The sequence below is a fragment of the Ascaphus truei genome, chromosome 17, assembly GCF_040206685.1.
Source record: "Ascaphus truei isolate aAscTru1 chromosome 17, aAscTru1.hap1, whole genome shotgun sequence".
NCBI lineage: Eukaryota > Metazoa > Chordata > Amphibia > Anura > Ascaphidae > Ascaphus > Ascaphus truei.
Genome location: NC_134499.1, coordinates 22,558,427 through 22,573,418, shown reverse-complemented (window position 1 = coordinate 22,573,418; position 14,992 = coordinate 22,558,427).

Here is a 14,992-nt window from a genome sequence, read left to right as displayed (position 1 = left end):
CTGCTACAAAGGAAATTATTTTTTACAGTAAGGCCAATGAAAGTGTTGCATTTGCTCTGTTTGCAGATGCATCACGGAAGATCAGAACTTGTTTACCGGGATCAATGCACCAGACAAGATACCAGAGCCAATTAAAGTATTTTTATTCCAGCCGGAGCCAGCAGACACAGCACAAATTCACCAGCAGAGCTTGCACTCACCGAACAGGGGATTACAGGGGAAATCCTAGCTGACTAGGTACCAGGCGCAACTTCAAAGGTTTACCCCGGAGATTACTTCCAAACTCCATAGGTGTAGGGATCGTCCAGACCTCAGTTGTGCGGTGCTACTCGTGAGCAAGCACTTTTTTGAACATCCTGCTCTCCGTAGCCCTGGCAGCCGACCAGTTCCAAGGCACGAAAGCAAGTTTAAACTTCCCGCTCGGCTTCCAGCCTTGTTCTGGGTGTCTCCTGCAAAACCCTCGGAGCTCCCCGCTTTGTCGGCTTCCACGCCAGTGTCAGAATGGCCACTGGAGCTCAGATCGGGCCCACTCTACATAGTTTCCCGGCTTACATTGAAAAGCATGGGAAACTGGGCCGCAACCAATTACAGCACAGATTAACAGTGATATCTTCAAATCCATCCAGATGGGTACGGCCAATGGTTGGGCTTAATCTTTATTATAGTAGCCACATTGCCCCTACCGTCACAATGAGATGGTGTCACAAAGAAGAGTCGGAAGAGATGTACAGCTGGTAAAATGAAAGACATGTTGACTCTGGTTTGACTGCCATTATTTACTACAAAAATGTGACTATGTAAAATTAACCCTATCACCAGTGGCGGTTTTCCTACTAGGCCCGATAGGCCCGGCCTAGGGCGGCAAAAGTTTGGGGCTGCAAAAATATGTCCCCCCCTCCATATATACAGATGCCATGCTCTGTGCCTATGGGGACTGTCTCCTTGTTGCCGCCCTCCTTCACCTCCTTCACAGCGGAACGTCTCCAATGTGATGTGATTCAGCATCTCGTTGCCGTCGCAACGTCAAATTACAACCATGGCGGCGCCTTGCCATGACGCGACGTCAAGTTGGTGATGTCCGCCGCATCATTGGACGTTGAAATTCGGGAAGGAGAAGGTGAGCGGCAGCAAGGAGGCGGTCCTCACAGGCAAGTGCCTAGGGGCGGCAGATCTTCAAATCCGCCGCGGCCTATCACAGTAATTCAGTGCTGGAGGGAACAGATCATTTGCTGGGTGTTCCGGTGGTAATGAAGAAAGGATTGTCCTGTAACGTGACATATTGAAGTGCAATGCATTATCGGGACACATGGCAGTGTGTCATTGATTTTGCTGTAATGGTTCCAGGCAGCTAATAAAGGAGAAGAGCCAGCACTCGCATGGATGTTTTCAGGTGAATTGGATCCATTTCAATAAACACCCTGAAAATGTCCATGTGAGTGCAGACTCATCTTCTCTTGACTAAAAACCTGGTCATCTCCAGCATTTCCAAGCATCTGTGGCAGGACTACAGTATTCCGCCATACATCTCACAAATGAGAACATTTTAACCAATATATGTCAAAAACGAAACCTTGCTTAATAGAATTATAGCAAATAAAAACAACACACAGAGAGTGATGTCAAAAAGAATCCATGGATTTTAAAAACATCCTTTCATGGCTATTGCACACATCGAAATAAATAAAATAGCTGTAATGTCGAAGAATTACTTGTAAAATGAAATGCTTTTCACTCTTTAGTGTCATAACAAACCCCTCAAAATCTAAAACTTATTTTTAACTATGGCTCTGGTGTTGGACTGGTGCATCAGGGGCCTACAAGAAGAAAACGAGTGTAGGGCCCCATTATGTGGACATAACAGACGAAAAAGTTATAATAGAATTTGCACTTATGCATACATCCACAGGCGCATTCTTATATTCACTTGTGCATCCATACACATACATTTATACAGAACATATGACTTACAGTATGCTTACATACATACATCCATACAGTACATACACACATACATACACTGATAGACACAGAGAAGACTGACTCATACACAGACTATGGTGGGAGACACATCAAGTTTCCCGAGTCTACTCAAGATTTGGGGTGTCTCTGTCATTCCAGGGCACTCGGACAGACTGAACCTTACGAGCCCATCTGATGCCGGCTGTCATAAAACTTTTAAAAAAATGTTTACAATATTGAATTACTGTAGATAATACACAATGCCTTTTCTGAGCACATTGCAAAGCAATGCTTTAAGCACACGCTGGCAACGAAGGGATTGAAATCTTTGTTTAATTCCACATCCCCAACAGATTGACGCCGGTTTGGAAATACTTATACAGCTAAAAGCAACTGCAATTTTATCTGAACTCATATCCAACCAAAAAGGCAATATTGCATTATTTTAAAGGGGTTGTGAGACTCATGCTAGAGGGGCATTGAGTTTACAGACCTACAATTAGGTCTTTGTCTGCCTGAGCAATTTCAACAAACTGTGATCCTGAGACTGCATGAGACCATTCTAAAGGGCTGTTGTCTTTTTGCTGCCACAACACTTGGGCAGCATATCTCACACTTAGATGCCAGCCTACTCAGTTCCCATTCACAAATTCTTCTGGTAACAAATGCCAAAGTTAAGTCTTTCGTTGAAAGAATTATTGGAAATGTGAACGCAGACAATCATGTCTTGTAACCATTTTGTTTGATCTGTAGTGACAGGAATTAATCATTTTATTGAGGAGAATCACTCTTTGTTATGTAAAGGCGACCCCTCGTGACCCTTTTCAATGAGAAACAAAATGGTCAAAACTGCCATATTTCTGCAGGACATAATTGTCCTGTGACCCTACATGCTGTTGAATTATGCACTAAAAGGCAGAAGGAAATATGTCTAAACACATTTGTATGTCTGCAGTATCTCCTTTTGGCACCTAAGTGTTCTACATTGACTAGGTTTAATGTGCTTACATTTTTTAACCAAGAACATTGACTTACTAACAAAAAACGTGGCAGTCGCAGCCCTGTTGCTGCCTGTTTTATGTCAATGTATCAATAACACTTATTTTAATGTATACTATGTATAAGTGCATCCCCATATGTAGCGTTGGGATAATCTGTTAATATATTTAATTGTACAAAAGCATATCATTGTAGTTAAAACATGCACGTGACATCATTAGAAGACAATGTCGAAAAGTTTTGTTTTCTTCACTGTACAAGTAGGTAAAAACAGCAGCGTTGTTGAGTAGTTTAAGGATATCAGTTTGTCTCACACTTTTACATATCTCCAATCTGTGTGAGATTTAAATCATAAACTATAGAAATGGTGTAATACATGTGCTCCCAATTTATTGCAACCACAGTATACATTAATATGGGGGACTACACATTAGCATGTCTGGCACATTTAGAATGTCATTTCGCTCATATATTTAGCATGACTGAACATACCACAGCCAGAGAAATGTTTGTAGAGCACCAAAGTCGCAGCATACTGCACGTTCTTCTGTAATGTTATATAATAAATGCAATATGCTGACTGACAAGCAGTAGATACTGTTCTCTGTAAGGATCTGTCACCGCTGTTCCACATTTCTGTGTTTCTTTGCCTCTACCAGCATGGCTGACATCTGAGGTTGCTCTGCCTCCTCTAACGTGGAGGACTCAAGGAAGTGACCACACTTCACCCTCACCCAAGATGGACAAGGTGGCTTCACTCTGACCTCTACCTGGATGGAGGTTGTAATCAACTGCACCTGTTCCTGGCCTTTATAAGGATGCCATTTCAATGCAGCCAGGGCCCGACCAAAGGTATCTGATCCTTGTACCCCGGCTGGGTTCCTGCTTGTGCTTTGCCTGTTCTGAACCTTTGCTTGCCCTTGGATTTCGTTTGCATCTCTCTCCTGCTCTGATCTTGGAACCATGACCCCCCGACTACGTTGCTTCACCCTGCCCTGACCTTGGAACCATGACCCAGATATTCTCCTGACCAGGACTCCATCCCAAGGCCAGTGGTCAGTTCTCATATCCTGCCTCAGCCTTGTGGGTTGACCTCCTGGTTAGAAATGAGCACCATCAAACTCTCCTCCACAGGAGAACTGTCTACACTACCTATTATAATGACATAAAAACCACATTATTTAACTGGTCCTAAATTATCTTTGTGATACAATAATGTACATACATTATAAAATAGAATGTCAATAAGAGATGGTTCCTCTTTACTGATGGTAAGGTAGATGAAAAATAGGCCGACTAGAAGTCGCATTCAGAGCACTTGATAACCTCATTATTTATTGCAGAAACACAGAGTGCAGTCGTATGCATAGCGTTTTGGGGGGGGGGGGGAGGGCTTCGCCCTTTATCAGTAAGAACCCAACATCAAGTGAATTGAAATACTCACAGACGGTGTAGGACTTCTGGTTGTGGCCGTTTTGATGCAGCCAAATCTCCACTGGCACTTAACCGCTACTCACCTCGCCGCAGGGACCGCTCACTGCCATTGCTTCGCCACCAAGGTAAATCCCTAACCTTACGCCTTCTCCTAAAAACCCTTAATACTAATGCTACCCCTTCTCTTAAATACCTTAGCCTAATAATCACTTAGAGTAATCCCTTACCCTAAAAAGTTTATCCCTTTACCCTAATCCCCTATCCCAAAAACCTAGCCCCTTCCCCTAAAACTCCTATCCTTAAACCACAACCCTAACTGCTAAATTAACCCATAAATTAACTTACTTTGGCCAGTGGCGGAGGGTCCCTCTGCGGCCATACGACGGTGGAGACTTCGGCCCACAGAATGGACAGCTGGAATTTGCGCCATAAAAATAATAATGCATGGCATATTCATGAATCGGTATGGGCTGATAGCAGCAGTCAAGGGGGTGGTATCGAGGAGTAACACAGTGTACCCCTAAATGTGGAATGAGAACACGTAACTAAACCGAACAACAAAGGTATTCAAAAATAAAAATGTTAAGACAGGAACGTGTACAGCAAAAATATACACCGACATCACTAATCTAATTGATTTCATCCATTCGATGTAATGCAGGCAATGTCATCTGATCTCAAAGGGGAACACATGGATTCCATGTAGGAAAGGGGATCAGAGGGGGAGGGTCCACATTACCAGGAACAGAAAATGGAACGATTATTTCAGGGCTGCTGTAGGTAAAATAACACAGTGTCAAAGAAGAAGACACAGTTTGAGCACATCTGCAGAACATCCACTGCAGCTAGAATAAGCAGCACACAGCAGGCTGTGCACTAGGAATGTGTACATAAGGTAATAACGAGAAAACGGTCAGAGGGCTGTCTGGGTTAACCTTTAATGGTCCGGTAGGCACAGGAAAATGGATCCAGCCCGACCATAATCAAAATAATGCTAAACTGCATAAGTATTTGGAAATGCAGTAATATACACAATCTACAACCCAATACAGGATTATAACAAGCACATATATACAGTGTTGTGTATATATGTGTACACACACACCCGCCCACACCCACACACTATGTACAGTATGTATATATGTTTGTGTATATATCTATCTCTGCTGAGATAGACATTAGGTTAGTATATATATATATATATATATGTATATATATATATATATATTGTATGTCTTTATTTATATAGCGCTTCACAGTAGTAATACATGTGGTAATCAAATAATTAACAGATAATATAAATAACAGGTCATGGGAATAAGTGCTTTAGACATAAAAGTAACATTAAGGAAGAGGAGTCCCTGCCCCGAGGAGCTTACAGTGTAATTGTTAGGTAGGGAGAACGTACAGAGACAGTAGGAGGGAGTTCTGGTAAGTGCGTCTGCAGGGGGCCAAGCTTTATGTATCGTGTTCAGAATATCCACAGTGCTATTCATATGCTTCTTTAAGCAAGTGTGTCTTAAGGTGGGTCTTAAAGGTGGATAGAGAGGGTGCTAGTCGCTAGTATATATATATACACACACACACACACACACACACACAGCAGTGTAGCAGAGATATGTGACAATGAGGGAGCCAAACAAGGGTTCGGAGGGCAATAGTTAAACGTATAAGTGGGTAAAGGTAAGGGGCAGCTAATATTCGAATCAAAGAAAGTATAAGTACAGCAACAATGTGTTTTTATTAATGGCTGTAGAATGGCATGAAAGGTCTTATAGTTGAAGTAAAGATGGATCAAGAGCAGGGCCACTGGCAGGGCGGGGGGAGGAAGAGCCAGGACATGGGTCCCGGGCCTGGTGGCTGCAAGGGGCCTGGACAGCCGGCGCTGGAAGATGGGCCCGTCCAGAGGTCAGGCCCAACTTCTGCATCCGTCACCCGGGCCTCTGGTTGCCGCCGGGTCCCGGCTCTACAACGCTGCTACAGGACTCCCTCACTCTTCCGCTCCAGGCCTCTCTCATATGCCGGTGCGTGCCTGAAGCTGGGTACAGCTTCCGGCTTTCCCCCAGCATGAGAGAGAGGCGCGCATCCACGTGTGTTGTTCACAATGCAAAACGTTGAGGAAACACATTTTTATGGGGAAAAAAGTGGCGGTTTGTTGGAACATCTAGGAAGATTTGCACTTGCAAATGAATGCCGTTTCAAACGTGTCAGAATAATGTGCCCATCTTTACTTCTCCCCCATTGTGCTGATAGGTCCCCAGATCCCAGAAAGAGAACGGGCATTCATCACTGCTGGGAAGGATTGCAATAACCCATCTTTTTCAGTATAAGTAGAACGAGGCTTAAATCCATGAAATCTCTAATTCTTTGGGTCTCTTTTTGGTGGGTTTTTTTTCTGAACACTAATAAGTACTAAAGTAATTTTAATTCGAGATGTGAGGGTTGTGATGGCAAAACAACATACGCAGATCATTCCGGAACATGTTTTTAATTGCTTATTTCAGAGGGATACAGATTATTTCTCTTTGCAGAATGTAGACCAGGCACATCCCTAGGGTATGTTCCTCCCTCAGGCAAGCACTATTAAGGGTGCCCCTCTTCCCAACCCCCTCCCAAAATAAAACTGCCCCCCAAAATCCCCCCCCCCCCTCTGGTAGGAAGCAGGGGGACTCCAGTGCTGAAACCCATTCATTTCAGCTCTGGGGACCCCCTGCTTTCTGGGATACTTACCTCCTTTGGAGGTAAGGAGGTGGTATCTCAGCTCAGGTTCGGATCTCCCATCTCATGGGCAGATAGGAAGCCGTGATGTCATATGTGCTTCCTATTGGTCCATGTGACCGGGGGCTTTAAACCTGAGCTGAGATACCGGGAGCCCCTAAGGAGGTAAGTATCTCAGGAAGCAGAGAGTCCCCAGAGCTGCTATTCATGGGTCCAGCTCTGGAGACCCCCTGCTTCAATCCTACATGTGTATATATACATATGTAACAGGTATTCCCCCCCCCAATCGCAGATCTGATGTGGGTGCAAGGAACATACAAGGTTACTCAGGTGTGGTGCATTACCTGTTGGCTCACAGGAGGGCTGAGCTTCCGCCACGGGGAACCTGGGGTAATTATACTAGGGGTGATCACTTACAACATCTTCTCGGTACAGCGCCTCCACCTGCGATGGCTCCCACCAGAGGGGGAGTGGTTCCTCGCAAGACAATCACAATAATAATCACTTACACGACAGCATGTATATTAACTATATGACTTTACTAACACACATATCACACATTACATAACATCATAACCTTATCACCTCAGGCCCAATGTCTGGCGTTCCCACCCAGTGTCCTGTAATCCCCCCACACCCAATGTCCCGTACTCCTACGGAGGTCGTGGGTGACTGCGCAGTCACTATGAACTAATAGGCCTGTTGGTGCACATATAATTCAGAGGTACCTTCCGAGCACTCCGATGCTCGGGCCTGCAACACTCTTCTGAAAGGGTCAGACGTGCGATGCATCCGTCTGATCCTTTCCAGGTACTTCTCCAGGAACCCCAACGAGGGTCCCACCGCTTCACGGGAACACAACCGTCTCACGGTAACAGCAACCGAATCACGGGAACAGCAACCGCCGCTATCCCTGTCTATCCCTAACGTGACAGGAACCCTAACCTAGGGCCTGTCCCTGATGAACCGCAACCTGGGATGGCTTGGGGAAATCTCCTAGGGCCTGCGGAGTAATAACCTGCCCCACTCCCCTAGCTACCCAAGTCCCTAATCCTCCCTAACATCTAGCTACTCGCTACTCCTAACAGCCTGCAGCAGACACACAGCTCTCACCGTCAGCCTGCAGACATTCACACACGCTGCACACACTGCGCCCAGCACATGCAGCAACAACACACAGCAACCAATCCTACATACACCATACACTGGAGAGGGAGAGCCTATCTGGGGCCTAAGGGGTTAAGCGTCTGCCTACTCCCCTAACGAGGCCCAGTCCTGACTCCCACTAACAACTGACTAACCTGAGTGACAGGGTCCCTTACTCTAGGGCATCCCTGGCAACACTCACTATATGGGATAACTAGAGCTATCTTGGGCCAAGGGGGTGCTGGCTAGTACAGGGGATCCCTCTCTCCCGTACCCTACCTCCTTCCCTTGTCTGCCTCCTTGCTCTGCTTCTTCCTGACTGCCTAACGTGCTGCAACTGACAAAAACCCTGTCTGCACACAACATTGTTGCAACTCTGCAGCATGAGAATCTGCCAGCTCTATTGGCTTCAATGCTGCCTGTGACAAGGGTGAAAGTGCAGTCCCCAGAGGCTGCTGGGAATTGTAGTCCTTGGCAATGCTGTTTTCTATGGGGACCGCGTGCGCGATCTTTACTGCGCATGGGCGAAGCTCGCGCCAAAACCAAGAGGGCGGTGCCCGCCGGGAGAAGTCGCCGTCCCCTTCCCCCACTGCCACAGGGGTAAGGCAGGGGGCAAAGGAAAATCAGGGGAACCGGGGGTGACCCCCTTACACATATAATATTCTAGTGTGATCTGTGATCTGTAACACAATGTATGTGGGTCATTATCTTGATGTATTCTACACTTTGGTTCATCTTCTGTGATAGTATTATAGTATCCAAATTGTATGTAAGTTATGTTCATCCGTTTTCAATCCATTCTTTCACCATGGGTTATTAGAATTAGATATTTTAATTTAACTCATATTCCTTACCCAGTGTTCTGCTTGCAAACATTGATGATGTGGCATTTACCATGGAACCAACATGGGCAATATATTTACTATAATTACTGTATATTAATATATGTTATAATGATATTGTACGTTTCTATACTGTATACTTGGATGTTATCTGATGATATTAATATTCTATTGTACCATCATAGAATAGTATGTCTGAGGTGACTAACATTACCATAGAGAGACCAACTTAGTTTTAAGATAACCCATCTGTTGTATGTACTGTATTATGAATGTTGGATTTAGTGTTGACAATACACTCTAGGTAGTGTGTTGAAATTCTATCATTCACTATTCGAATAATAATTTTTTGGAGGTTGCCCCGTGTTCATATATATTTTTGTCAGTTAGGTACATTTTGTAACTTTATAGACTTATTGGTCTTTGTTAGAATGTACTCTCTATATTCTCATGTCTATCTCTGTCAGTTAGTACAATATGTGATTATATATCTATTGGTTCTCGTTAGAATATATTCTCTACACTGTCTGGTACTAGTTTAATATTAGGACAGCAATGGATGTGCCATTAACCTTATAAATGGTGTGTTTATATGATCGCTCTTTGGCAGTGTGTCATTCTTTCACTCAATTTTTTTAATTTAATTTATATCAGTAATTTGGGACAATACTTTATATTGCTATACTCCCTCAATCGATGTTCTGTAGATATATGATTGCTCTTTAACGGAGTATGTAATCATGTAGTTTCTATGATTCTTCTCTAAATTTGTGATAGTACTCTTTAAGATTATCTATTTCTGATTGAAAGTCTTCTACCCAACACTGAAACCAGCAGTGAATAACAATTTATATGGGTTCACTTAAGTTAATTGGTGTTGTAGTATTTATATTTGAATTATTCTAAGACATACCACGGTATAATATATAAGGCACAATTTATAAGGGTGATTTGTGTTTATTGTGAGTATTGTTGGAATGATTTAACATCTAAGCCGTTTACAGAGGCGACACGTTTTATTTGCATTCGGCTAGTTCCGCAAGCCGGGAGGTGTCCCGGCTTGCTAGCCGAAACCCCTCGGCGTGCCGCGCGTCACCGATGCGCGGTCACGCTTCATCGGGAGCCTGCGCCCCCTGCGCGCGTGCCCAGGGCTCCCCGAGGGAGCCCTGGTGTCCCGCGATGTGGGGGACGGCGGTGAGGTTCCGGGGGACCCGGCGGGCCCGGAGAGGGGAGGGGGAAGCCCCAATCGGAGGGCCGCTCCTCCGAGGCTTCGGCGCACGCACGGGACACCCCGGCGCGCGCCCGGTTACTGTCACGGCCGAGACCGGGCAAATGCTCGAATAAACTTGGCCGCGACAGTATATTTAGTATTTTTTCATTAAGCAATGAGTGCTGAGTTTCATTGACCAATCATGGGAGAGAGGTGTGTGTATATATATATATATATATATATATATATATATATATATATATATATACGATAGGGATAGTTAGGCTATTATTAACCCCCAAAGAAGCCGTCAAGGTGAAACGCGTAGGGTGACATCATTGGAGTAGCGAGGAAGTGACTGAGATGGATTAGAACTCACAGCAGAGACAGAGGTGTTCCGCGGACAGAGCAGAGAACAAGTCTCGCGGGACTAACATAATGCGGAAGTGCGCAGCAGCACTGTGTGAGCGGAGGTTCGGAGACTGGAATACTCGCTAACCGGGGACCCTAAGAATGGGATAACGAAGTGGGGAGCGATCGTCTCCAAAACCATGGGTAACCATCACTATAAGAGGAGAACACCGGTGAGATAGTCCTGCCCTATAATACGGGACTTATTACAATGTACAGTGGAGGACTATGCTATGTGAGTCTCTTGGGTAAAGAATATAGCTTCAAATGAGCTGTAATACGGAGGTTAACCCCTTAAAGGCTCTAACAAAGCTACTGAGAGACTCTACGTTCCCTCCCGGTTTATCTAAGTAATCCAGGACTGTGATATTACACTACAGATTCAGTCTGTCATATCTCGCTTACTCTGCGTTTTATCTCACTATATAGTGAGCCTTAAATATCTACTTGTTTAGGTTGTTTTTTTAATAAATAGTATCCGACCATCACCTCTTTTATTTTATATTCATTTCCAATTGGAGAATGCAGTAAGACTGGGTTATCTCCAGTAGCAGCAGCTAAAGATGCAGAATGAACTCTCTCGGGGTTATAAAGATCCAGTTAAGAATATAACTCTCCTCAGTGTTCCGGATCCATAAGATTGGATGAATGTTCTAATATCATCATCTATGTGTAAGCGCATTTTCTAGCACTCACATTTCAAAGGTGTGTTCCCCCCCCCCCCTCCCCATCCCCCCCCCCCTTCTTTCTTTTTTCTTGTGCGCCTAGGTCAATTCTACATCGTGTAAACCTTCTCGGCACTTGCGGGTTCGTGGACCTTCTTGGCAGCAAAGATTAGGGAAAGTATTATCACTACTGTTAGCACCTCTCTCTAATAAATTGTGTATTATTTATATATTTACACTGTTGTATATATAAATAAAGGAAACAGCAATGCTGTTACTCTCTCCCTCTTGCCGCCCCCTGTGACCTGCTGCCCCTAGGTGCAGCCTTACCTGCTTACCGCCTAGGTACAGGCCTGGATGGATGTACGTGCTCAAAATAGTCATCAGAAGTGTCTTACAACCCAACTTCCCTTTCACTTTGCATCTGTGAATAGCTAGTATTGTACACTCATAGAATTCACGCCAGCAGAGCAGTAAACATATACAAATCAGATTGTTTTCCCAATAGGTGGCAGCAAAGTCTTTAGTGAACTGTAAAAACACGAAACTTTTGTCCCATTCCCGTTTCAGTTTCCCATACATTATACATGGCCATGCATTGTATCGATGTATTTGTATATAGAACAGGGGATCAAGCACTTTGCACACGTCTGCATTCCATTTGTGTGAACACTTACAGCCATCTCCATTAATGGAATGTAATGTTATGGCTTTGGAGTAGAAAATTGGCAAATGTATGCATTATCAGCCACACATTTGATATGTTTAGGTAGTTATGGGTGTAAAGATAGAACATAAGGGATATATTATGGACACAACTAACTTAAAGCAGCAATCGCACACATTGTTGGTATTGTGGGGGCTGGTGGGGGGTGGCGTGGGAGGGGGGTCTAGGGAGTCCTTCCCTGATATTTGAAGGCTGTCCAATAGAAAGCTGCAATGTCACCACCACCAACATTCCGGCTTCTTAGTGGTCAACAGGACCGGCACGTTTTGGCGCCCATATTGAATTTACTAAAGGGACGAAAAAAACCAGCAAAGAAATTGGTAAATGTCTTGAACTATGCATAAATATATATATATATTTATAAATATATATATCATCCCTATACACCAATAGGGACCACAAAGTATCCACACACACTTTTAGTTGTGCTACTAACTCTAACATTTCCACACCCACCCACACCATTTATATCCACTCCCACTCCACACACACCTTTTGTAAAGCACTGTATATACTGTGGGCTCTCCATTCATTTGTATTCACACTGATACACATGGACACTCTTTAATTACTTGCTTTCAGTAACCTTTTGACACCTCCAGCCATAAAACACATCCACACCGGGGGAAGGACCAGCACAGATAACATTCCAATAGACACTGTTTATAGTATAGCTTTTGCTTGCTTCATTCATTGTAACATCTCCGGAAGAAGAGATCAGTGTATCTCGAAAGCTCGCACAAATAAAAGCATTTCGTTAGCCACAGAACGGTATCATCTATTTATTTTTTGATTATATATATATATATATATATATATATATATATATATATATATACACACAAGTATCCAGTATTGCTGCTTTAATGTCAATGTGAGGGAAGAGGTAGAAAATTGGGGACAATTCAAATGGCATCTAAAGTATACGAAGATGATGAATAAAAGATTACTGGGTGCTGGCATAACTTATCTGTTACTGTCAGATGAGACAGAGTGAAGAAATACAGCAATTAAAAGGCAGATACTGCACAATTTCGAGATCCACCTTAAAAACACGGTGACTTCATAAAAAGTCCCTATTTCTTGCACAAGTATTCTACTGGCTGGTGCAGTAATTTGTTGGAAAGGCGTATATTAACTATATAGCATTAAAGGGTTATTAGTGCAGTGTCACAGACACGCATAATATCCTTTTGACAAATTTTGCTAAGGATTGCGGAGCCTCTGATTTATGCAATGTTTGCATCATGGAAAATAAATTGCCGCTGTATACAAGTAGATCCGCGACATCTGGTAGGACAATTTGCGGTGATGTGTTTTACATTCCTTGGTTGAAATAGGCTGTCTTTGTCATATAACTTAAAAGGAGGAATCAAGGCCTTCAATCTGGAAGGGTTGCAAAGTTTAAAAGCAAAAAATGTTGTCCCTAAGCAGCTGCAGGTTTGCTCTGAATAATATTTATTTGTCTCAGAGATATTCAGCCATGACCAATGTGTTAAAGGGGGTTCTCTACAGCACAAAGTAGACACACACACTGGCAAGTACTTTGTCTTGTCCCTTGCCTTGCTACTGAAGGAAGACACATGGTTTCAATGCTGTCCTTGTTATCTGATCAAGTATCCACTTCAATTTGAAATTTTAATGAAAATCAGACACCTGCACTGCAACTGATCAGCACTCAGAGGATTAAGCAAAATAGCATCACCCTTATCAGAGGAACTAAAGCTACTAGTATCCAGTTACTGAAGGCAAGCTTGTGATTTCAGATGTTACTTGGAAGAATGAGACCCTTTATCCTCAGGCGGACAGAGACCTTCTCAGATGGAGAACGAATCAGGAAAACTGGTGGCTGCTGTAATGTTAGCTTGAGCACTGAATACACTCGAGGGAACTGAGACCTACGAGTGATCTTCCTCTGAGATTCAGATGCCCAACCTTCAAGTGGTGACCTTTCACAACAAATAGGTCTTCAGACAGATCTCTTTTGCACTGACCCTCATAAGTCCACTGTTTGAGTCTGGAATGTATTTATTTATAATGTGTTGCATATCTCTGCTTTGTTAAGGTTGATCCTATTTGACTGTATCGTGATTGATAAAAAGAAGTTAAAGTGAAAAATATTACATGAATCATAGCAAATGTACATGTACATACAAGTGTATATATATATACACACACACACACACACACACACACACACACACACACACACACACACACACACACACACACACACACACACACACACACACACACACACACACACACACACACACACATATATATATATATATATATATATATATGATTTTTTATTATAACCCGATTAGCAAATACCTAAATAGGAACATAGGTATAAACACACAGTACTCAACCTGAAAGCATGCTGAAGAATTCTAACTTTGTTACTCCTATTGAAAAAATGTAAGATTTATTTTTATTTTGAAAACATTTTTATTGTGTATGTTTTAATTTTCAGGGAATTATGTTAATTAGGCATATTTTACTTTGGAAAACGTCTCTATTCGCGCCTCTTGTCCACTCAGGCCTGGTTTTAGATATAAACACTTTGTGGGCTGTGTGTCAGTCTCCTGGCCACAAAACCGCTGCAAAAATAGCACCAGATTCATGAAAGAAAATAGTACCATCAAAAACAATGGCAATTTTCCATGAATATATTTGGTTCTGTTCTCTGACAGCAGATCTGTCCCAAATTTGTAGCAGGGAGACTTTGAAAATAACTCCCCATGTATCAGCTATGTTTTAAATAGGTGTAACCCTCCCTGCCCGGCTCCTAGGGAGTTTACACCAAATGTCTCTTAACTTGGGTTGCTCAGTGTTGGTTACCTTGTCAGGGTGCAGGAATCATGCAGGCTGGGTG